The sequence below is a fragment of the Lissotriton helveticus genome, chromosome 1_1 (genome assembly GCF_964261635.1).
Source record: "Lissotriton helveticus chromosome 1_1, aLisHel1.1, whole genome shotgun sequence".
In the NCBI taxonomy this organism is placed as follows: domain Eukaryota; kingdom Metazoa; phylum Chordata; class Amphibia; order Caudata; family Salamandridae; genus Lissotriton; species Lissotriton helveticus.
Genome location: NC_136057.1, coordinates 1,811,312,311 through 1,811,336,925, shown reverse-complemented (window position 1 = coordinate 1,811,336,925; position 24,615 = coordinate 1,811,312,311). Strand labels below are relative to the sequence as shown.

The 24,615-nt window shown below is 46.7% G+C and overlaps 1 protein-coding gene and 1 pseudogene across 1 annotated transcript in view; one reads left to right on the top strand and one right to left on the bottom strand.

Annotated features, from left to right (window-relative positions):
* The window catches only part of ABCA4 (ATP binding cassette subfamily A member 4), a 1,114,059-nt gene that overhangs the window by 887,746 nt on the left and 201,698 nt on the right, over positions 1 to 24,615 (top strand). The gene's annotated exons all lie outside the window — the stretch shown is intronic.
* On the bottom strand, positions 22,969 to 24,140 carry LOC144753155 (serine/arginine-rich splicing factor 6 pseudogene; annotated as a pseudogene).

Below are 24,615 nucleotides of genomic sequence, written 5' to 3'. Positions count from 1 at the left end.
GGGGCCGTGTAGATGTAATCATCTGGCCGATGCTCCGGTTCTTTTTCAGTGCAAACAATGGAAGGCCCACATCCGGTAAGATTTCCTCAACCAGATGCCAACACTTTCTGATTGTTTTTTGGAGCTGATTGGTATGGGGACCGAAGGTGGAAACCCACACAATCCTTTGGGTCGCAGGTTTCGATCTTTTTTCTAGAAGATGCTCCCTAGGCGTCCAGCGTGCTCTTTTCATTGAATGTTTCAACAATTTGCGAGGATAACCTCTTTCCTGTAATTTTGCGGTTAACGCCTGTCCATGTAAATCAAACTTCTCAACCGACGAACAGTTTCGTCGGACACGAAGAAACTGCCCCTAGGGGAGGTTGTCCCTAAGACTCCTGGGGTGGTAGCTCCTGTAGTGTAGTGCATTATTTTTGTCGGTCTTTTTTTGGTATAAAGAACAGGACAATCCATCCGCTGTAGCCGATACCTCAACATCCAAGAATGGTAAGGATTTAGAGTCATAACTCAAACTGAATTTGATATCAGGACTTCTGTTATTCAGCAGACGTGAAATTCCTCAAGTAGGGCTGGTGGCCCATTCCAGACACACCACACGTCGTCTATATATCGCATCCATTGCTCTATATGTTCTCTGTAGGGGTTGTTGTTCCACACGTACCTCTCTTCATATTGACCCATATACAGAATGGCCATTTCGGGCGCAAACGGGCAGCCCATTGCTGAGCCTTTAACTTGCAAGAACATTTCATCTTCAAATGTGCAAAAGTTTTTCTTAAGAGCCAATGAAGTGAATGAGACAATGAGATCAGTAGGAACCCTATGAGGGCGCGGTCTGGTTTCCAAGTATAGTTCAATGACATCCAACCCATCCTGCTGAGGTATCTGTGTGTACAACGAAGACACGTCCATGGTAGCCAGGAGTTGGGACATGGGGTCAAACTGGACACCTTCGACTTTGTTAATGAAGTCCATGGTATCCCTCAGGTACGATGGAACTTGGACGACGAGAGTTTTTAGAAATATATCCACAAATTGGGAAATTGGCTCAAAAACCGGATCACAACCGGACACTATTGGGCGTCCCGGGGGTATTTTGGAGTCCTTATGCACTTTCGGAAGAAAGTAAAGATGTGGGATCCTTGGATGTTTCTTCACGAGATATTCTGATTCTTTGGGTCCCAGTATGCCTGTTTCTCTGGCACCATTCACAAGTTTCACGACTTCATCCAGGATCTGGGCCGTAGGGTCATGTGTGATCCGACGGTACCATTCCTGATTGTAGACGTGGCTTTGTCCTTCACTTCTATAGAAATCTTTGGACCAAAGGACAACTGCCCCTCCCTTGTCAGCCGGCCTTATGATAGCCTCCTGCTGGTTCTTCAATTCCTTTATTGCTTCTTTTTGTTTTTTGGTGATATTACTGGGTACAAACGGACGTTTTTTCTCCAGAATGTTCAAAGATGACATCACAGAACGTTCTAAAGCAATGATATTCTTGGAAATATTATGGTTGGGAGGACAGAACGTGGACTTGTTCCTTAGCTCAGAAGCCTCTGTCTGAACTTGATCAGGTGAGTCCTTAAAAAACCATCTCAGGCGTACCTTCCTAAAGAATTCCATGACCTCCAGTTTGATTCTGGTAAAATCCATGGCTGTTCCAGGGACAAACGAGAGACCTAACTCCAAAACTTCTTTCTCTGCTTGTGATAATACTTTCCCAGAGATGTTGATGATGGATGATGGCTTCACGACTTGTAATGTTGTTTGCGTGTCGTCATCTCCCACTGTGGTTTGAATCTCGTCCGTTTCTGCTGTTGGCCCTGTCCTAAAAAAGGCCTCTTAGGGGTATTTCTGTTCTGCTGATTCCTATTGGAAGTACCTTCACCTGCATCGGAAGTGTTCCATTGAATCAGATGATGATGTCTCCGAGAACGTGGTGAATCTTTTCTTTGATCTACCCTGGTTGGTATTAAGGTATCTGGTGGAATCCGGTCTGGTGTAGAATTCATCTTTGAGGTATGGATACACCATCTCAATATTAAAGTTTCTTTGATCTTTTTCAAACTTGGAGGTCTTGAAATTGATAGTGTTGTCCAGGACAGACACCCTGGAGATATGAAATGAATGTGAATATTTTGATAAAGAATTCCTGAAAATGTATATATGATATGAAAATAAGAATACAATTATATAAAAAAGCATAACCTTCTGAGGTCTTTTTTTATGGGAGATTGGTCAGCTCATTTGAAAAGAAAGGTTGCTGGGGAATTTGTCTCTATTGTTATGTTATGTTAATAGCCTTTTATATAGCGCACGGACACCCAGGGGCTTCATGGCGCTGACTAACAGAAAAAAAAAACAGATGGACAAAGGGTTGAGCCTAGGCCAGAGAGAAGAGCCAAGTCTTAAGCTGTTTCCTAAACTCTAGAAGGTCGGTACAGGAGCGGATCCCCAAAGGAAGGGAATTTCAGAGTTTGGATGCAAGGGTAGCAAATCTGCGTCCGTCCTGGCATTGCAGCTTAAAGGTTGGCGTGGACAGAAGGTGAAGGTTGGCAGATCGGAGATTGCGGCAAGGGTTATACCTAGACAGGAGGGTGTTGATAAATAGGGGGCTACGAGCTTGGAGAGACTTGAAGACAATACAGGCAGTTTTAAATTGCACTCGTTGGGGAAAGGGGAGCCAGTGGAGTTGTTTTAACAGTGGCCAGACTGACTGCCAACGAGGCTGCTGGTGGATCAGTCTGGCAGCTTGGTTCTGAACCAGTTGGAGACGTTTGCCAAGATACAGAGGGAGGCCCAGATAGATGGAATTGGCATAATCCAGGTGGGATAGAACTAGCGCTATCACCACCTGGATCAGAGCCGACTGGGTCAACATCCGACTGATTTTCTTTATCCTGCGGAGCTGGTAGAAGCAGGAGGATACCACCATGCCCACCTGAGTCTTCAGTGATAGGTCTCTGTCGATGACTACTCCCAGACTTTTAACCGATGTAGAAGGGATGGGAGCGAGGCCTAATTCCGGGGGCCAATATTGGGGGCCCCAAGCTGTTTGGCTTTTGCCGTTGAGGATTATTTCTGTCTTTCCAGGATTCAATTTTAAATGATTGGCATCCATCCAACAATGGATATGTAGCATGGTATCCTGAAATTCCCTGATTGAGTTGGGAGAACTGTCAATAGTGAAGATGAGTTGAAGGTCATCAGCGTAATTGAATGTGGCGACTTAGAACTTTCCCAAGGACTGGATCAGTGGGACAAGGTACAAATTAAACAGGAGGGGGGACAACGATGAGCCCTGAGGAACCCCACAGGTCGGCGGAATTTTGGAAGCAGTGAAGGGGGCCAGGTGGACCGCTTGAGTGCAGTCGCTTAGGAAAGACCTAATCCAATTATAGGCGGAGCTTCGGATGCCTGCCTGTTCGACACGGTCCAATAAGATGGCATGGTCGACTGTGTCGAGCGCGGCAGACAGATCTAATAAGACCAGAGCCTGAGGTATTCCCTTGTACGCATTGCCACGGAGAGAATCCATGACGGCGGTGATGACAGTCTCGGTGGAGTGAGCAGGCCGAAACCCGGCCTGGTGGGGATCCAAGTAGTTGGAATCTTCAATAAAATTGGAAAGGTGAGTAGTGACATAAGCTTCAAGGATTTTAGCCAGATAAGGAAGGAGAGAAATTGGCCTGTAGTTGGAGAGAACTGAGGGATCCGCACCTGTTTTTTTTAGTAAGGGTACGATTACTGCCTCTTTGAAGGCTTTAGGGACCATACCCTGTGAGATGGAGGCATTGAGAAGGGTCAGAATGGGAGCGGAGTGGACCGGAAGGATTTCCTTTAAAATATACGGGGGGCAACAATCCCTAGGGGAGCCAGATTTCACCCTTGTGAAGAGGGTTTGTAAGGAATCTGCATTGAGGGGTGGAAAGTGATCAAAGGAATGGTCGCTAAGGGTCAAAGTGGTGATATTCGATTTGGGGCAGTAACTGGAATGCTGGCTTTAATTGTAGAGATTTTATCCCGGAAGTATAGGTTGAGGGAGTTACACAAGTCCTGGGTCACCGTAGGTTTGAGGAGAACTCTCCCCATGTTTGACAGCTTATTAACAATGGCAAAGATGTCCTTAGACTTATTGTCAGAGTGGATGATTATATTTGAAAAATAAAGTGCCTTGACCTGGATGATAGCTTGCTTATAGGCAGTGTGTGCAGCTATATAAATAGATTTGGCCTGGGGGTCGTAGTTTCTCCTCCACTTTCGTTCCTTTGGCAGATGTCTAGTTTTTTTGCCCTCAAGTCCTCCGAAAACCACTTCTGGGAGTCCGGACGGCGGCCGGTTCTGAATTTCTTCAGGGGGGCGTGTAAGTTGCTTGCTGCCAGCAACCAATGAGAGATGTTCATTTCGGCCTGCTCAAGGTCTGTATTGTCAGCAGGGATGGTGTTTGCTAAGTTGTCTAGGAAGGCTTGTTTATTAAGAGTGCTCCATTTCCTGATGACACCTCCAGCCATTATCGGAGATTTCCTATCGCTTGCCATGGAGATAGTAAATGTTATCAAAGAATGATCCGACCATATGCAAGGGCTTATAATGGGAGTGGAGATGGTAAGGTTATTACTCCACACCTGATCAAGGATATGACCTTTAACGTGCGTGGCGGAGGTGATATGGTGGGAAAAGTTGAGGCCCGAGAGGAGCTCCATGAGTTCAGTGGCCTGCGGGCCGCCTGGCTCATCATTACACCAGTAGTTGAAATCGCAGAGCAGGAGAATTTTTGTGTAGTCTGTAACCACAGTAGCTAACTGTTCGCACAGGGAAAGGGGGAAAGAGGCCATATATTGGGGGGTCTATAGATAAGAGCACAGATTAATGGGCCAGTCTTAGAATCTAGTTTGATGATTAGGTTATCTACTCCAGGAAGATTCAAGGTGGACATAGAAGTGAATACATGCTCTTTTTTGATGATTGCAGCTACTCCACCCCCCGTCTTTCCTTGCGCCCGATCAGCATGCAGAATGTAATATGGCTCTGGGAGGGCTACCAGGATGTCTGGGGAGGAGTCAATGTTCAGCCATGTTTCCGTGATGAAAAATACATCAGGCATGTCGTCAAGGAGAAGCAAAAATATATCCAATTGGTGCTTAACCAAAGAGCGGGTATTAAGATATGAAATATGGAGTTTTACATTGGGGTCCGGAGATAAAATAGGGCTTTGGCTTTGGCAAGGGATAGCGGGTAGAGGGTCAAATACATTAGGGGGGTCACGGAGGATATCAAGATGAATCAAATAATCAAGGGTGGCTGTACAGAGCAGAAATTCAGACTGATACAGTGTTCGTAAGTCCTCCGAGGAATAGTTAATCGTTTGGGCAGGGGTGCTGGCCCCTAGGCCCGTCCTGGCGTGGACGGGCGCAGAAGGGCTTACCTTTGGCGTGCCTTAGGCACGCCATCGGCGCGCCCGCTGTGCTCGTCCGCTGTGCGCCCAAAAGGGTGTGGCCATTTTATGGCGATGAGGGTGGGAGGGCCGAACAACTGGTCCGCCAACCTGAGACCTCACCAAAGATGGCGGCTGAGAGCCCCCCAACAGCACCTAATCGGCTGCAGTGGGAATGCGGCAAAAATACTAATAGGTATGTGCAAAGCTAGCAAAGTTAAAATACAATTTGAGAGTTCTGCCCTGCCCCAGTAACCTAAGCTGTAGCAGGGGGTCATTTTTGCATTTTGCTCTATATGAATGCTACAGTACAACTCAATAGAGGGCAGCTACTTCCATTTTTATCAAGCTTGGGCTGTGCAATAGCTTATATCAATCAATACTTTATTCAGTTGCAATACATAACCTTAAAATTATTTATATGTGCAAAAAAACACTAAGGTTAAAATACAAGGTTAAAACACAAACTAAACAAAGGTGTTTAATATTTGAGAATCACTGAGTGCAGCACCAAACATGTCCATTTTAGGATGATATAAGCAGCGCCCAATATAACATGGAATAATAAAACGGAAGTAGATTAGAATTGATCATATGCATAAGTAGTGAACAGACAAAAACCGCAAGGGTCGGCCATGTGAGTCCAACTAATTAAGAAAGTCAAATCACTCCTATTTGAATCTCCAAAAATAACAAGGTATGCTTTAAAACAAGAAACATCTTTAAAATGTTAACATTTGTGACTGTTAATCACAGCAGTTAAAAGGCTGGCCACCAAATATAAAACAAGTAGTATAGACAACACCATAAGTTACGTTAACATAGATTTGAGTTGCTTAAATGCGCCATCCTTTGGTAGAAGAAAGAGGAAAATGGCACCGGGATTATGTATAAGATGTGCAAGAAAGCTTAAAGTGCATTAAGTGCTGAGTCTGAGAATTGTTGCACTTTTCAAAAAGTGCCAAAAACTGCAGCATCTCTACCTAACGGATATCTTCGTCATATCCTTTATTGCTAGTCATAAAAAACATTACAAAATAACAATGTAAAATACCAGTGCTCATATGCACACATATGAATACTGTAGAATAAAAAAATATAAAACAGTGTTGTTGACCTTTTAGAAAGAAATGTGAACAATTCAGAAATTTAAGATGTCCATAAAACCCAAACTCCCTACTTAATTTTCTGTGTCCTCAAATACCATATGGCTGTCAGAAATCTGCAAATAGCAAAAAACACTGGTCCAAAATGATAATATCCAATGTTTCTGTTGCTTTTTATATACTTCCCCAAAAAAATTTGTCCGATTGACTTGATGACCTCACATCCCATGAGGCACTTAGTTGATGTAACTAACCCCTTCTTCCAATGACAACTGAAGGGAGCTTAGTGCACCCACCCTAAGTTTGATAAGAAGTGCTCGTGTAAACGGGTTTGTAACATATCTAAGTAAGGTTCGAACTCAAAACCACATTTAAATAATAGAAAGTCATCAGTCAGGGTGCCCGAAGTGGTCTTCCTAATTTTTTCTCCCAGGACATTAGCCCTGTACGCCGTTTTAAGCTTTCCAATCATGTCACCCGATATCTCATTGGGGTTTGACCAGAAATCCCTTAAGCCCAACTTGAATTACCATGACTTTATGTAGGCACACCAAGGGATCCTATTCGCTCACAACCCCTGTAGGAAGCCTTGGAGCCACTCCTTTTAGGGCTCTAGTTCTCTTGTCGCCCAGACCTTTTACTAGTACTGGAGTGGGCTCATTGCAGCAACATCCGAAATAGATCTCAAGTTTAGATCCATATGGATAGGTTATGAGGGGTTGCTAGTCAGAATTTTTATCAGTGATTTCAGAAAGTTATTCTGTGCTGTTTCCATCATCTCCAATTTGCAGTGACCCCAGATATCTGCTCCATATAGGGCTGCCCCAAACGCTTTGCTCCTGTAAATTTCCAAATGGAGGGAAATGGGAAAGGATGATGCGCTATGTGCAAACCTTATTAAGGACCCTGTGGATTGCTTTAACAACCGTTGAGCTGGCCACCTATGCGAGTCTTCCATGTGAACACCCAAGTAATCGAACTCGCTCAAGGGTTACCCCATCCACTGATATAGTTCATCTAATTTTGAACTTACGATCGCCAAATACCATATACTTGGTTTTGTTGTTGTTGATTTCTAGCCCATAGTCCCTGCAATATTAGGATAATCTTTTGAGCAATATAGAAAGGTCCAGTGGATTTTTCAACAATAGCAAAGTGTCATTGGTAAATAGCAAGCATGGTGTTTTTTGTCTTTAATCTTAGGCGAATTGTTCTCACAATTAAAAAGATATGTGAGGCATTCATTAATATTAAGGCTCCCTGTTTTCCATTTTTACTAATTGTTACAGACAAACACAGACAGAAAAACATTAATTTTCTTCTCTGTAATTATTTTTAAATGTGGATAAAAACGGAAATTGGTGCTTTTTGAGTGATTCTAAATACACTTTGCCATGACTCCCAAGCCAATAACTGTTTGTATTGATAGGTAAGGGGGTTTACAAAAAGGAATTTTCAAGTCAAGTCAAGTCATTATACTTTTATTCGACACATGTATCATAAAAAGTACAAACATATAGTACACACAAATATAAAAAACAGTTCATTATTTACAAAAAATACATATAAGAATTATGTGGAAGAATTGACTTGATGAACATTTTTTAAAATCTTAGTCCTAATGATCCATGCACAAGATAAAAACTTTGCAACCCCACAAATAATAACCATGGAAGTGGTATTGGAAATAAGAATACGTAAAGCTGATTTATGATCTCTAACACCAAGATTCTTTAGTGCTGGTTTTAACCATTTCTTCCTAGGTAGGGTATATGCCTTACAGGCAAAGAAAAAGTGGCCCAATGATTCTTCGGGATTTGCACACCCTGGACATTTTATATCCTCTTCCCTCCTATTATTCCATTTAGATGTAAAAGTTTTGAGGGGCAATGTTCCATGTCTAAATTTAAGATATAAGGTCCTTTCCCGAGGTATTTGAATAAAATCCAAAAATGGCTCCAATTTTAAGGTGGATTTATGGGTCAAAAAAGTCTCGGTCAAATGACCCCAGTTTGGGTTTTGTAGTGCCCTGGCCTCTATCCAATCCCAATATAATTTTTTCACCACTTGTTTTGGTGGAGGTAATTGGGATACCCAAGCGTCTCTTAGACCCACACTTGCAACAAGGTGGTTTAGGGCATTTAGCCACTTAATTTGGCCTGAAGTATTTAATTTTAGCATTTCATCTAAAACCAAGGCATAGTTGGCTAACTCTGGGGTCCTCCTCAAACGGACCCAGTATAAGAGAGGACGGAGCTGGAGGATATCCCGAATAGATTTTCTACCCAGGTCTAAGAATAACGGTTTAAGTGGTGTGGAGGATGGGAGTGATACCAGGTCCCTCATAAACTTATTCTCTGATCGAACGTGGTCGTTGGTATTCTCATTGCCCCACAGTTCCGAGCCATATACAGCTGAGGCAATTGCTTTACCCTCATAAACAGATAAGGCAGGGGCAACTGGCCTACTCACAGAGAGACGTTGGTTTTTTAAGATAGTACCAGAAACCCTTTTATGATTTAAAAGCATTTTATATATATGGGGTTCCCATTTCAATTGATTATTAATCCTAACACCAAGGTAATCAAACTCTTTGACCACCTCCAAGGGAGATCCATTCAAGGTCAAATGGATATTCCTATATTTCCTCTTGGCGGTCATAACCATTAGTTTAGTTTTAGTTGTGTTTATTGTGAGACCACGTTCCTGACAAAAATTACTAAACTGATCAAGAAGGGTTTGAAGACCTGTGGGGGTTTTAGATAAAAGCAGGGTGTCATCGGCAAAGAGGAGCGATGGCATTTTCTCCCCAGCCATAACAGGGGCGTCGGCTGGTATCTCTTGCAGATGTTTCACCACCCCATTTATAAAGAGGGAGAATAAAGTGGGGGCCATCACGCACCCCTGTCGCACCCCTCTATTAACGGGTATACTCTTAGTGAGTTGCCCCTGTGTCCCCCAGCGTATCTTCGCATAAGTATCCTCATGGAGTTTGATGATAAGATTTAACAAATAGAGTGGGAAACCCATATCCAATAGGACATTCCAAAGTTTAACACGGGGTATTACATCAAAAGCAGTTTTAAGATCAATAAAAGCCAGATAAAGGCTCCCTCTGGTTATTGACACAGTTTTCCAAAAAACTGCACAAAATCTAAAAACTTGATCAATGGCCCCTACATTACTTCTGAATCCAGCCTGAAAATGGGACAAAATGTTTTCTTCCATAAGCCAACCCTCAATCCTATTTACAATTACCCTACCAACTACTTTTTGGATGACATCAATTAAACTAATCGGTCTGTAGTTGGCAGGGTCCTCTCTCTCACCCAGTTGGCAGGGTCCTCTCTCTCACTCTAGTAAAGAGGCTTAAGCAGCAGTAGATATGCACAAGGATGATACTGAAATGTGCATATTTTCATATAAGTGCATTGATTTATCTTCTGCAGATGTTCATATCACTGAAACTTGGCAGGCATTCAAGATTGACTGCATATTTATTGTAAATATACCAGTTTCAGCTTTATAATAAATATGTATAAATACAGATAAAGTTGACAAAAAATAAATATGGATAAATACAGATGGAAATGTATCAAAATAAATACCATAAAACCGGCAGCCCTAATTAATATATAGGAGAAAGAGTGTAGGAGGCAATAAGCACTCTTGGCACACTCCTCTTCGGACTGGTATCTCGTCTGTCAGTTTGGCCGCAAGTCCCCACCTAACCTTGGTGTATAATGCCTGAATTAGGATCAATAGGCCCAACGGTACCCCTATCCTACTCAAGGTTTCCCATAATTTCCTCCTTGGAACTAGATTAAAAGCTGAGCGGAGATCCACGAAGGCCACAAATAATCTCCCCTTTTCCAAATTTACACTCCTACACTTTATAGCTAAAAAGCATATGATTTGGTCTGTTGTGCTAACTTTTCACCTAAAGCCTGCCTGTAGATGGGGAAGTGCCATAGCTTGCTCAATCCAATCCCATATCCTGTTGAGGATCTGAAAACTAAAAAATGTCTGGATATTATCAATTAGGCTTATGGGTCTCTCAAAACAATTTGTCATCTTTTTTTACTTCTCAGGGCTTTGGAGAGAGCGCCCCTGGCATATCTGCATGTGTGGTCAAACCATTTGTTAGACATGTCAACATTTGTGCCCTCCCCCGAGTAGTTTTATCTAAATGTAGGCCAAGTCTACTGAAGAAGGCTAGGTGGGCTGCCACTGCCTGACTCGGAGTCAGCTCCCTTTGGGATAATGCCATAAATTAGTTAAGTATAAATTCCTGTGGCTTGGCTAGAAGATCCTCTAACTTGATCAGCGACTCCCATTTGACTGTTCGTTTGTTGCTAGTGATCTCCATCAAATTTGTGACAGGCAGCTCTTTTGAGACCCCTCTCTTCTTGCAACCCATCCCAGAGTAATAGAATTGGATAATGGCCACTATCCTTGCATGTTCAATCAGTGAGGTCAGATACCTCCTGCCATATTCTCATATCTTATAAGATATAATCCATGTGACCGAAAAGTAGGTCTTGCAACTTGATCTGAAGGTACTCATCCATTTCCAATTCTTAGACCAAACATAACCATGATGTTAGCAATCTGGGATTCCACAGCACTCTTTCTAGTTAATCTGTGTGAGTAGTTAAGTGAACTTATACCTCGCAGACAGTCCTCCTCTTTGGTGAGCTCTAAGTATGGTGTATAGGGCTTGAAAACACACATTAAAATCACCTGCTATAATTATGCGATAGGAAGGGGGATACTCTACCAAAAATGCATTTAAGATTTTTTAAAGTGTTAGATGCCTGTGAGAAGGGGGTAGTTAGTTTATATATGTTTATTACCAAATAAGGAGGTCTATTCTTAAACAATAAGCTAATAGCTAGTATGTCAGGGGAGTCAATGGATAATCTTTTTACAGTGAAACCCAATGAAATTCTTAGCCATATACCAAGTGTTCCTGTTGCCCTTCCTGCTGTAATGTCGAGGGCACGATTACTATAGGCAATCAAACCTTGTCTATAATAGCTGAGGTGGCTCATGTCTCCTACAGTAAACACATGTCAACATTATCTATATACAGTCCCCAATCAACATCATCTAATTTTGCCCTCAGGCCTGCTATATTCCATGTGATACGTGTTGCAGAATATTCAGTGGAGTCCAAGGGGTGCTACTTTAAGTGCAGCCGATCTAGGTGGTTAGTTGATACAGATTGTAGAACACTTTGGTGCCTGGGGCCTGTGAGGTCCTTCGCTTCCAAAACAATAGGCCTAGGGGGGTATTAATGGCGAACACTTCATAGGTGTTGGTTATAATAGGACTTGCTTTAAGAGTAGTGAAATAGTGAAAATAACATTATTAGGATCAGGGTTATTGAACAAAGGTTAACTAAACTACTGTGAATGAGTGCTAATAAAGGCGCTCATTTGACATTGGCTGCAAATAGGGACTCCCTTTTCGCTATTCACCCCCAAGTGTGCCACCCCTGTGCTAGCAAGCTGAGGATTGGGCTGCTGCATGTGTGCAGATGATGCTTTCTTGAGTCAATCAGTCAGTCAGTCAAAAGACAACTTTATTTGGTTTATCACAACCATAAAGCACACAATAAAATTGATAACAATCAAGGTTTAAAAACGTCATGTTATCAGTAAAACTTTTAAATATTTACAATTTCTATAAAATTCCCAGACTGTTCCACCCCTAGAATTTATTCATTATCCGCTTTCAATAAGAGGTTGTCCACTTGGGTCATGAATTTTACACCATGACAAATTAAAATATTTGAAGAGCCCCCCATTCAGCTTGTTACTGCCTGTCTGCAATTTCGAATTTGCAAGTCATTAAAAGGTACTTTTAGCAGCTTCCTTCTTTCGACTTTTAAAGTGGCATATGGATTCTTTACGATACCTGCACAGGCGGCAATTTTCAGCTTTTTGTTTTGTTTTCCAGGTAGGGACCAAATCCTTTGAATTATGGTCGCCTAGTCTGTATGACATGAACCTCTTTTTTAAAGATAGTCGAAAGTGCGCCACTAAGTAAGGTTGCGGTTTTAGTTTAGTATACGAGTTTATTACAGCCCCAGGGTGGCGTCTTTTAGTCAATCTTCTTTTATCTTTCATAAATGATAATTTCTTGGCCGTGACGTTACACACTCTAATGAATGTTGTTCTTTCCAACTTGCTATTCCGGGCTTTGTCAATCTCTAGTACTTCCTGTGCTGTACGCAGAAAATCGCCCAATGAGGTTTTTTTTTTTTTTAATCAAATTGGAATCGTATTTCGGTCCAGCATAAGTTTTTCCGCGATCCAGGTTCCATGCTCTGAATTTCCAGCACAATTTTGCAAATGTTGCTTTTCTTTGATATTCCTAGTTCTGGAGGCCAAATTCCAGGTGTATCTGTGCTGGGGATGCTCCTTTAGGGAGATTAAAAACTGCTTTATATACCTTTGTTTGCAATTCATTTAAAATGGAGATTTCTTGACCATGCCAAATTTCCAGGCCATAGGACAAAGTTGGAAGCAATTGTGCTGCCATTATTTTCAAAAGATCAAAAGTCAATCAGCACAATTGAGAGGCGAGATGGGGCTTGTAGTGCTTCTAAAAACATGATGATTCAAATATTTAAACTGTATATTTGCGGTGCCTGGCGGTGTTGTTCTTGCATCTAGCACAACCAGATTTTCTACCAATAGCAAGGAGGTCAGAGTTAACTCAACATTATCGAGCCTTGTTCTTCTATTCACAATTCTTACTGCTCCAACAATGTTGTCACAGATTAGTGACTGACAGCCCAGAACGTGGCATATCCAATTAATGGACTTGTTCAATAATGACTCTTGAGTCTCTATGGCTGACGTTTTGGTAAGTTTTGGGACATTAATGATTGTGACGTAGCCAAAAGTGGAATTTTCCCTTCTCCCCACTTGGGAGACAGTGCTCCCATGTCTTCTCTGCGGGACCCTATGTGGCAGTATGTGGCCAGTGGGAAAAACTCTCTCCCTTGTGTATTGAGACTTATCATCTTGGATGCCAATTGTGTGTTCACTTTCTACATTGGCCCTCGCAGTCTTAGCTCATGTCCCAGAGTTGTCTATGGGATGCAATTTAGTAGTCGTAGATGGAACCTGCACTGTATGAGGGGATTTAATCAAAGAAGAGCACTGCTGCAAAGTTAAGGGTGTAAAGGACACTGAGGATCTACTCTGAGCTAAGAGCTGAATTAATGAGGCGGGCAAAGACGCCACCAAGGATTTCTTCTTGTAAGGATGTTACAAGAGCGGTCAAAGCAATTTCATTAGCAGCAAAACACCCAGGCAGTGTTAAGGAAGCGTCAGTTGCAGGGCTTTTGGAGTCCCTAGCCTGGCTTTGCCCCATCTGTTACTCATTTGAGGGGGAAAAACTATTGCTACAGAGAAAGCCCTCCATCCTGCTTTCCAAATCAGCAGGTGGTGGTACCTTTTGGGGGGGGGGGGCAACAGGCAAGGTTAGACATGGAATAATCTGTGCCTCAGTTCGAGTCACAGAGCCCTGTTCTCTAGACTTCACAAACATCACTGGTATTCTGTGCTTATTGACTAAACTGCGAGATTTGGGGGATTTGTTTGCACTAGTTATAGCAAAAGTGGGTTGCTGAACCAGGATTTGCTTGCATTCTTCTAATAAATTGTCAATCTTGGCTATCCCACAATTATCCCCTGCCAGTTTTAAATTTTTTTTAGATTTTTTGCTTTTAGCAACCCCAAATCACCCTCCCTGGTTTTCCGTTTTGTCATGGTGGCTGACTAAAAATAACCCAGAAAATGGAAATGAACCACACGCAAAATTTTGGGTAAAAGCAAAATGTCCCAATGTCCAATCTAAATTGCAATTGTCCCAATGTCCAATATTAGCTCATATTGTACGTGTAGGGAAATCACCATCAATACAGAAGTACCTTAAAAGATGAACGTTCAAGGGGTGGCCCAACCCGGCCTCTTCCGGTCCCAGACAGGCGCACATGGGCCCGCTGTTGGCCCGAGCCATGCCCCAGCGGGTCTGGAGTTGCAGAACGTCTCCCTGCTTCTTGTGACGCACCGGCACCTTGGAGCTATGTCGCGGCCTCTGGGCCAAGCAAGGAATGCTGAGGGATGTGGTCTCTTCCCCCAGCAGTGTAGCAGCAGAGTCGGGCAGGCAAGTGCAGGCAGGCGCAGGAATTCGAGTGTCCCCAGCTTTTCACATGCTTGTAGTTTCTCATTGTGGTTGATCACAGCCAACTCCTCCCCACTTATATGCCCTGACAGGGGCACAAGGTAAGCGATGGCTGTTGCTGGCAGCTGTTCACAGCACTCAGTTTCCCGTCGCACCTGCCAGTTCCCAGGCTACCGTTCACTGCTCCTCCCTGTCCCCTCTGTGGCACGTGCTGCTAGCTCCACGGTGTTGGTTGCTATGGTTCAGCTTACCTTATTTGTGCAACTACAACAACCACGTTCTGCTTTGCCTGATGGGCAAATGGCACTAGTGTTTGTGTTTGTTATGCCTTGGGCTTCTTCATAAGTCATACCTGATGAGTTCTTCAAGTATATGGTTGTTTTTGTTTTGTAATATTCTTGTTGCCACGGTAGACGTGTATATCCGTGCTTTATTAGTTACATACAGTACCTATTTGCCAACTGTTAGAAATGGGATTTCTGGTTGGCTAGGGCATGGGCGTAAACCAGTCAGAAACCACCACTCTAGTCAGGGCGAGGGAGATACACACCAAAGATAACCCCTGCTCCCCCCTTTTGGTAGCTTGGCACGAGCAGTCAGGCTTATCCCAGAGGCAATGTATAAAGTGTTTGCGCAACACACACACACACAGCAGCAACACACTAGGCACACCACAAAAAAACTCCACACAAGGGTATATTAAAAATCACCTTAGTACTATCCAAAACATATTAGAATCATAATTAGACATATACACAGTGCCAACTGCCACTAGTCAATATTCACAGGGGATTATATACAGGGCAGGGACACTCAGGCCACGGTCAGAACCATCACAAAGCACAAGTAGCAAATGTAAAACACCACCAGTAACTACTGGTAGAATACTGTACTTAGTATCATATCACATTCGCATTAGCAACTTAAATGCATTATGTCTCCATCACCTTAGGCATAAAAAACATTGCGCATAACCATAAGCATACACACAATAGGCATAGACATATTATGCACAAATCACAAGCATAAACACATTATGCAGCTGTGTAGAGCCTTGCGCTCTACCACTTTCACCCAACAACAAATTACCCCAGGCCAACCAGCCTTTCTAGGGGGCCTAATGCCCTTTATCCAGAATGTCAGGGTGCAATTCTAGAGCCTTCCAAGTGGCCCTCTGGCTGCCAATGCAGCAAAAGCAAAGTGTGCAATGCGCTGGGTCAGAGGAGTGTCTGTCACTCCTTCATCTCAAGAAAAGAAAAGAAAAATTCCTTCATCGTTGCAGCTGCCCGCGCTCCTGCAGTGCAGCTGAGGAATTTAGACCAGGCAACACTGTGCCTGGGGTGCCACACCGTCTCGGGGCTCCTCTCTCTAAAATAGTCCCCATTTAGCAAATGAGGCCTCCAAAAAGCACAGGCACCACGGTGCCAACTCGAGCCCCACTCACCGTGCTCCCCGGGGACTCTTTTGGTGCCGCTCTCAGCACCACGAGAAAACAAAGAAAGGCTCACGGGCAGCCCCACTCACTGGGGCTCTTAGGAGACACCTCCGGTCTCCTTCAGCAGGCACCGACAATGTGCCTCGACTGGCCCTTCTCCGTTGTTCACCAGCACACAGCAGGACTCTGGCAGAGAGCCCGCGAGCCTCCGGTTCCCTCCTGGACTCCTCAACACTGCGGAGTAGGCTCCCCCCACGGTCAGGCTTCCGCCGCCTGTCTTCCTCTTTGTGGTCACCCACCAAGTAAGGCAGCTTGCCTGACTACCGAGCCGGCCGTGCTCTTCTTCTCTGGGGGCAGAAGTACGAGGTGGGCTCCCACTTCACCAGAAGTGCGGGGTGGGCTCCCGTTCTTCAAAAATGCTTCACCCCAGAGGGCACAACATGCGGGGTAGGCTCCCGCTTCTTTTCAGAAGCACCCATAATGCGGGGTGAGCTCCCACTTTCATTAGCAGCGGCAGTGCGGCGCGGACTCCCGCTCTGCTGCAGAAGCACCCACCATGCGGGATAGGGCTTGGTCGCCCCACTCACTGCTGCCGCTCCTGCCTGCCTTTGCCGCCTCCTGCCTGCAGATTCCTTCGCTCGCTGCCCGCTGCTCCTGGGAATTTCCCGTTGCTCCTGGGAATTTCCCGCTGCCCGCTGCTTCTTGGAATTTCCCGCCGCTGCCTCCCTGCGGCCCCGCCCCCCTGTGATTCCATTCGCCGCCCCGCTCCCGCCACCCAGCTGCTCCTCCTTCCCGGCTCCTTACTTATGACGCCCCCAGAGCGACCGCGCGCAGCGGACGCGCGCAGCGGGAGCGCCGATTGAGCGCCGAAGGTGCGCCAAAGGTAAGCCCGTCTGCGCCCGTCCACGCCTGGCCCGCGCCCAGCGCCAGGACCCCTGGCCCTCCCCGCCGAGGCAAGACGACCCGACTGACCTACGAGGCCGCCACTCTCAACGCACTCAATGCCGGCAGGACCCACGCCTGCTGCCGAGCCACCCCGAGACGCACCCACGGACCCTTCACCTGCTGCACCTGCAAGTTTACCTGCCTCCGAACCTGCCCCGCACCCGCCAAGACAAACACCAGCAGCAACCACCTCAAGTGCATCCTGATCAACACCCGCTCCGTCCACAGACACGCCGTGGAACTCTGGAACCTCCTCGACGCTACATCACCGGACGTCGCCTTCCTCACGGAAACCTGGATGAACGCCTCCTCTGCACCCGACATCGCCATCGCCATCCCGGACGGGTACAAGATCATCAGGAGGGACCGCATCAACCAGACCGGAGGTGGCATCGCCATCGTCCACAGGAACACCATCCGCATCACGACCGACGCCAACGACTCCTTCGCTGCAGCCGAACATCTCCACTTCCAGATTCACACCGACCCTAAGACGACCCTCAGAGGCACCCTCGTCTACAGACCCCCAGGACCACGCACACAATTCAGCGAAGACATCACAGACTTCATCAGCCCGCACGCCCTCTCCTCCACTGACTACATCCTCCTCGGGGACCTCAACTTCCACCTGGAGAACAACAAGGACCGCAACACCACCGCCCTGCTGAAAAACCTCGCCAACCTCGGACTCAAGCAACTGGTCAACACCCCCACCCACTACGCTGGCCACACGCTTGATTCCGTCTTCTCTTCCAGCAAGTACATCACCTTCAGCCACGCCACCGGACTCCACTGGACCGACCACAGCTGCGTCCACTTCAGCTTCAAAAGATCCACGACCCACCACCACCCGCAACAGGTACCTCACAGGAATTGGAGCAAGATCACCGCAGACCAGCTCACCACCTCCCTCTGCCAGAGCCCACCCGCCAACACAACGGACCCCAACGAAGCAGCCCGCAACTTCACACAGTGGCTGACCGCCTGCGCCGACGACCTCGCGCCACTAAAGAACCCTCCCAGCAGACCCAGAAGCAAGAAGGCATCCTGGTTCACCGACGACCTCACGGACTCCAAGAATACCTGCCACACCCTCGAGAAAGCCTGGCTCCTCGACCGGACCACCGACAACATGACCGCCCTCAAACACGCTACCCGCAAGCACCACCAGCTCATCCGCACCACCAAGAAGAAATCCCTGAAGGAACGACTGGACAACAACGCCCACGACAGCAAAGAGCTCTTCACTATCGTCAAGGAGTTCTCCAACCCCAGCACCGGCACCAACGACATCACTCCGTCACAAGATCTCTGCGACTCCCTCGCCTCGTTCTTCCACCGCAAGATCGCCGACATCCACAACAGCTTTGGCGCCCCACCCATGCACCCAACCGTCGAACCAAGGCCCCCCACCGCCACCCTTCGCACCTGGACCACGGTGACCACCGAAGACACAGCCCGCACAATGAACACCATCCACTCCGGATCACCGACCGACCCCTGCCCACACCACGTCTTCAACAAGGCCGACTCCACCATTGCACCCCAACTCCGGAACATCATCAACGCCTCCTTCAACACCGCCACCTTCCCGGAGAGCTGGAAGCACGCCGAGATCAGCGCCCTCCTGAAGAAACCTACAGCGGACCCCACCGATCTCAAAAACTTCCGCCCCATCTCGCTCCTCCTTTTTCCTGCTAAAGTCATCGAGAAGATCGTCAACAGACAGCTGACCGCCTTCCTCAAGACGAACGGATCCCTCGACCCCTCGCAGTCCGGCTTCAGAGCCAACCACAGCACCGAGACCGCCCTCATCGCAGCCACCGACGACATCCGGACCCTGCTCGACAAGGGGGAAACAGTGGCCCTCATCCTCCTGGACCTCTCCGCTGAGTTCGACACGGTCTGCCACCGCACCCTAGTCCAGCGTCTCAGCAACATCGGTATCCAAGAGAAGGCACTGGAGTGGATCATCTCGTTCCTCGCCGGAAGAACACAAAGAGTCCGCCTCCCCCCGTTTCGCTCCGAGGCCACCGAAGTCATCTGCGGCGTCCCGCAAGGATCTTCACTCAGCCCCACCCTCTTCAACATCTACATGAAACCTCTCGCAGCCATCGCACGCCAGCACTACCTTAACATCATCTCTTACGCCGACGACACCCAGCTGATCCTCTCCCTCACCAGAGACCCCGACACCGCCAGAACCTGCCTACACGAAGGGATGAAAGACGTCGCCGAGTGGATGAAGGACAGCCGCCTGAAACTGAACTCGGACAAGACGGAAGTCCTCATCCTGGGATCTTCGCCCTCCGCCTGGGACGACTCCTGGTGGCCCCCAGCCCTGGGCACCGCACCCAAGCCAACTGACCCCGCACGCAACCTGGGCTTCATCCTGGACCCCTCCCTCTCGATGACCAGACAAGTCAACGCCGTCTCCTCATCGTGCTTCAACACCCTGCGTATGCTTCGCAAGATCTTCCGCTGGATCCCGACCGAGACCAGGAAGACTGTCACCCAGGCACTCGTCACCAGCCGACTGGACTACGGAAACGCCATCTACGCCGGAACCACAGCCAAGCTACAGAAAAGACTCCAGCGCATCCAGAACGCCTCCGCCCGACTCATCCTGGATGTCCCCCGACGCAGCCACATCTCCAGCCACCTGAGGAACCTGCACTGGCTCCCCGTCGACAAGAGGATCACGTTCCGGCTCCTCTCCCACGCACACAAGTCTCTCCACGACCTGGGCCCCAAGTACCTCAACGACCGCCTGACCGTCTACACGCCCACCCGCCAGCCTCGCCCTCGCAGCCGTACCACGAGATCCTTCTCTTACCTGGCTGCCAAGACTTGGAACTCCCTCCCCATCCACCTTCGGCTGACCCAGGACCATCTCGCCTTCAGGAAACAACTCAAGACCTGGCTGTTCGAGCAGTAGCATACCCCTCCCCCCAAGCACCTTGAGACCCTCCCGGGTGAGTAGTGCGCTATACAAATGGCATGATTGATTGATTGATTGATAGGCTCCCACCGTCCACCAGCCGCACAGGGGAATCCCTACGCCGGGGATTCCCTCTGAAGCAATGTGCAGCTCATAGCTGCGAAGCCCCAGCACTCCCTGTCCTGGGGATAAGAAAGGTAGCGCTCATGAGGCGCTAAGTCCAAAATGCAGAGGGGCAGAGCTGGGCATAGGCAGGCCAGCACGTACGGACCCTCAGGAAACTGCAGCTGTGTCCCACGGCGGTTCCTCCTTGCCCAGCAGTCTTTCGGCCTCCCAAAACAGGTACAAGTAAGCACACTGACATGGGGTCACAGCCCCAATATATATAGTAAATTTTCTTTGTCTGCCTCAACTGGTTCTGGGGGGTGTGGAGCACTTTGTTTACAGGGCTCCCACCCTCCTTTGTCAGGTTGGGGCTCTGTCATCAGACACACCACAGGGGGGCAGAGCCAGCATTCACCTAGGCAGGCAAAGACCTATTCAGGGTCAGTGGACTACTCCTTCCACTACTCCAATTGCAGATCTGCCATTCAGCCTAGCGCTACTCACCCTGCCCTCCCTGGAGCCACACACCTCACCAGCCCCTGTTACTCCAATGCCAGACATGCAATACACATCAGGCAGGCAGACACATAGCACACAGAAGTGACAACTTCTAAAAGTGACAACTTCTAAAAGTGGCATTTCTAAAATAGTGATAATAAATCTGTGCACACCATGCGCAGTATTTATTATTACCATTCCAAACATACCAGACTTGACCTCTCTGCTCCTCTCATATCCGGAATTACCACTGAAACACTTATCAGGGAATCCCCAATGCATTCCTATGAGAGGGCAGCCTCACAGCAGTGAGAAACCAAAATAGCTGTTTGTCACTACCAGAACATGTCACAGACTTATGGTACATGTCCAACCTTTCACCTACAATGCACCCTGCCCATAGGGCTAGATAGGGCCTTCCTTAGGGGTGACTGACATGTAGTAAAAGGAGGGTCACAGACATGGCACACACTCAAGGTACCACGTCACAGCGGCAGTAACACTGCGCGCTCATGCACTGTAATGGCAGAGACCTGAGACAGGTTTGAAAGGCTACTTTAGTGGGTGGCACAATCAGCACTGCAAGCCCACCATTAGCATTTAATTTACTGGCCCGGGTATCTGAGATACCACTTTACAAGGGACTGACAGGTAAATTAAATATGCCAAACAGGTGTAGACCGATCTTTATCATGTTAACCACCGAAAGCACACACTCTTTACACTGGACATCAGTGCTAAAGTGCCCAGAGTCCTACAACCACCAACACCATGTCAGAACAAGCATTTGCAATGCAATAGGTCTCGCATTTAGGCGAGTTTGAGCTATTGACATTGCAATTGACAGTGCTTTTTATTTTTGTTTTCGTTTTTAACACCATCAATGCTGCAGCAATTTCCCCTGAGCGCTGGCACTCATTTATTCCCATTGTTCATGACGAGCTCAACTCGTCATGAGCACACGAGCAGTGTACTGCATGACAAGCTGAGCTCGTCAAGAGCATGGAAGGGGTAAAAACATAAATAAAAGGCATTGTCATTTTCAATGCCAATAGCTTAAACTCATGTAAATGCGACACCTATTGCATTGCACATGCTTGTTTGTTGCTGCATTTAAAACACACTACAGTGTTTCCTTGGGGATGTTTACTTCGTTCCTAATCTTTCCTTACTTTTCAAACATCACTTAAAGCGTAGGCCGGAGATGCGCTTTAGCCTTCACAACGCTTAACATTGCCAAGAGACTATGGAAGTGAGCTTTTCATTTTTTGGGTAAAAATCATCAGCGTATTTACCAACTTCTGTAAATATCCGCATGTCTAACATGCCTATGCTTACTGCAGTGTGCTGTTACATATTTTATATTCTGCTTTATATTACTTTGTGAACACACCTAAAGGTTTTCTGTAGCTGTATTTGAACCACGCTACAGTATTTTTGGGGAATGGTTACTTATCTCCCAAACTTTCGCCACTTTTCAAACGTCATTAAAGGCTTAGGCCAGGCCTTCACAATGTTTATCATTGGCAAAAAATATTATGGTGATGTTTTTTGGTTAAAATATAGTTTTAGGGAGCCCTTTAACAATATTGAGCCAAAATGGGGTGTTTGTGCTCCCTAGGCATCAAACATGTAGGTATAAGAAACATTCACTCGATCGGCAACACAAGCTCTCGGAAGGGGATGTGAAGATTGTATGGGCACGAAGCAAATTCCTCGCTGCCTATGTGTAGTTAACATCGGAGTGGCTCTCGGAAGGCATAACTGGTAAACGTGAGGAGAGGGAAGGAGTGAGGTTCTGGGAGATGATGGTCACAACAAAAACAGGTGTACCTTTATTAGATTTCAATTCATACACAAACAGGTAGGTGACAAGTTAAATAGTTACAGAATTGCTTGAAATGGGTAGAATTGCGCCTGCTATATGATATTCCTGGACTGAGGAGCGCCCTTTAATACTGAGCATATTTACAGTGGACATAAACACTTCACCACTCTAAAGTATCACGGGTTTAAGATTTGTCAGATAAGTCTTCAAGAACAAGCTTTTGGGCCACTGAAGAACTCACCTTCATACCAGAGTAGCCCCTGCTTTTCTTCTAGCACAAGCGACCCCAAAGGGGTTGGGAGTTCCTGGTAAGCCAAGGTGAGGGATGCTAGCTTCACATTAGGCAAAAAAATCATATTTCAAAATGGGCTGTAAAAGAATTAAGCTATCAAATCTAAAACTATGAAATTTATACCCAAGAATTTTTTTTATTCTTGATGAAAAACTTAATTTCCTTTAAAAAAAAAAAAAAAAAGGTTTCTGCTTTAGAGCATTATTTAAAACTGGAAACATATCGAATGTGTTTCAAGCTGGTTCGGTTTTCAGATGGGACAACGACCATATCAAATTCAGGATAGCGACTTGGCAAAAAAAAATGGGAAGTGTTCCAATAATAGTGTGCAATGTTACTGTAGATCAATGCTCAAGTCTTAATCCCTGGACATGGACCTTGATCGAGAGCGAGACTTTGACCGTGATTTGGAGCGAGACTGCGACCTGGACGCCGCTTGTGGGGTTGCAGATTTGGAGCGATCCCTTTCCATCAATTCTGGGGGAGGAGACCTGGAAAAAGACCTGGAGCGAGACTTGCTTCGAGGCCTGGACTTCGATTTTTCTTCCCTTCCATTCTCTTGAGGAATCGGAGATCTGGACCGGCTGCGAGACCGCTCAGACTTTGGTTTGGATCTGCTTCGGGAGCGCGAACCAAGATCAGACTTGGGGTGGCTCTTTGATCGAGACCTCCTAGGTTTGGATCTTGAACGAGACCGCCCCTTGCTCCTGGATCGAGACGGTGCTTTGACTGGGCTGCGTGTTCTACTACGACTGCTTCTGCGGCTCCTGCTGTGTGACCGTCGCCTGCTTCTGGATCGGGACCTTGATCGACTACCCGAATAGGATCTACGGCGTCGTGGCTTATTCTCGATAAGCCTAATTTTCCTGCCATTTATCTCCGTGCCATCCAATTTCTCCAATGCACGCTTCATATCAGAATGAGACCGAAATTCGATCACCCCTTCATTAGTGCGATCTTTGTGAGCATCCGCATAGGTCACCTCACCAGCTTGCCTCATGAAATCTTTAAGATCCTGCCAGCTACATCGACTGGATAGGTTTTCAACTTTCAGTCTGAATTCTGTACGTACAGGCGGTCCATTCTGAGTAACTGATTTGCGACTTTGATAATTAGAATTTGCTCTGCGGGAACCACGGGCATGTTCTACAATAACCCGCTCTCCACAGAGATCTCTTCCGTTGAGTTCATACACTGCATCGTCAGCATCTCTGGAGTCTTCAAATTCAACGAAGCCGTACCCGTTCTTCATGTCTACCTCCAGGAGCCTGCCATAGCCGCCGAAGAAGCGCTGGATGTCCTTCTCCCGAACCTGGTAGCTTAATCTGCCAATGTAGACGCGCAGCATCCTGGATTCGAGCTCTATGTATAATAACCTAGTAGGTCCAGGCAGCTCGTCAGCTTCCAAACCTCCGCAGCCTGTAAGAAGACCTGATGATGATGGTCAGTTTTATTGGGATTAAAAAGTGACTTAAAAAGGCTGACCTGTATTTGACAATGTATCTGCTGCAGTTCACAAGCAGCCCTTGGAGACAGTGCCTGTCCAGGGGAGGCCCTTAGAGGCCGGAGCTCTTGGTGCCCAAGCGGCTGTCACAGCAGCGTATTGTGCACACAATGCTTTCTATCCAGCCCGATGCGGAGCTTGCAGTAGCCCTCGCGGCCCGGTGTTTCTGGGAGGCCTTAGAGCCGGTGAATGTGCACACGAGGCCTCGCGCCTGTGTCTGCTCACAGAAGTTCCCTCAGATGCTTTAAAATTCCCGCACGTTTCAGCTGCGCGAGGAGAGCCGAGTAGGCACGGCCCAGCCAGGACTTTATTTAACCTAAATGTA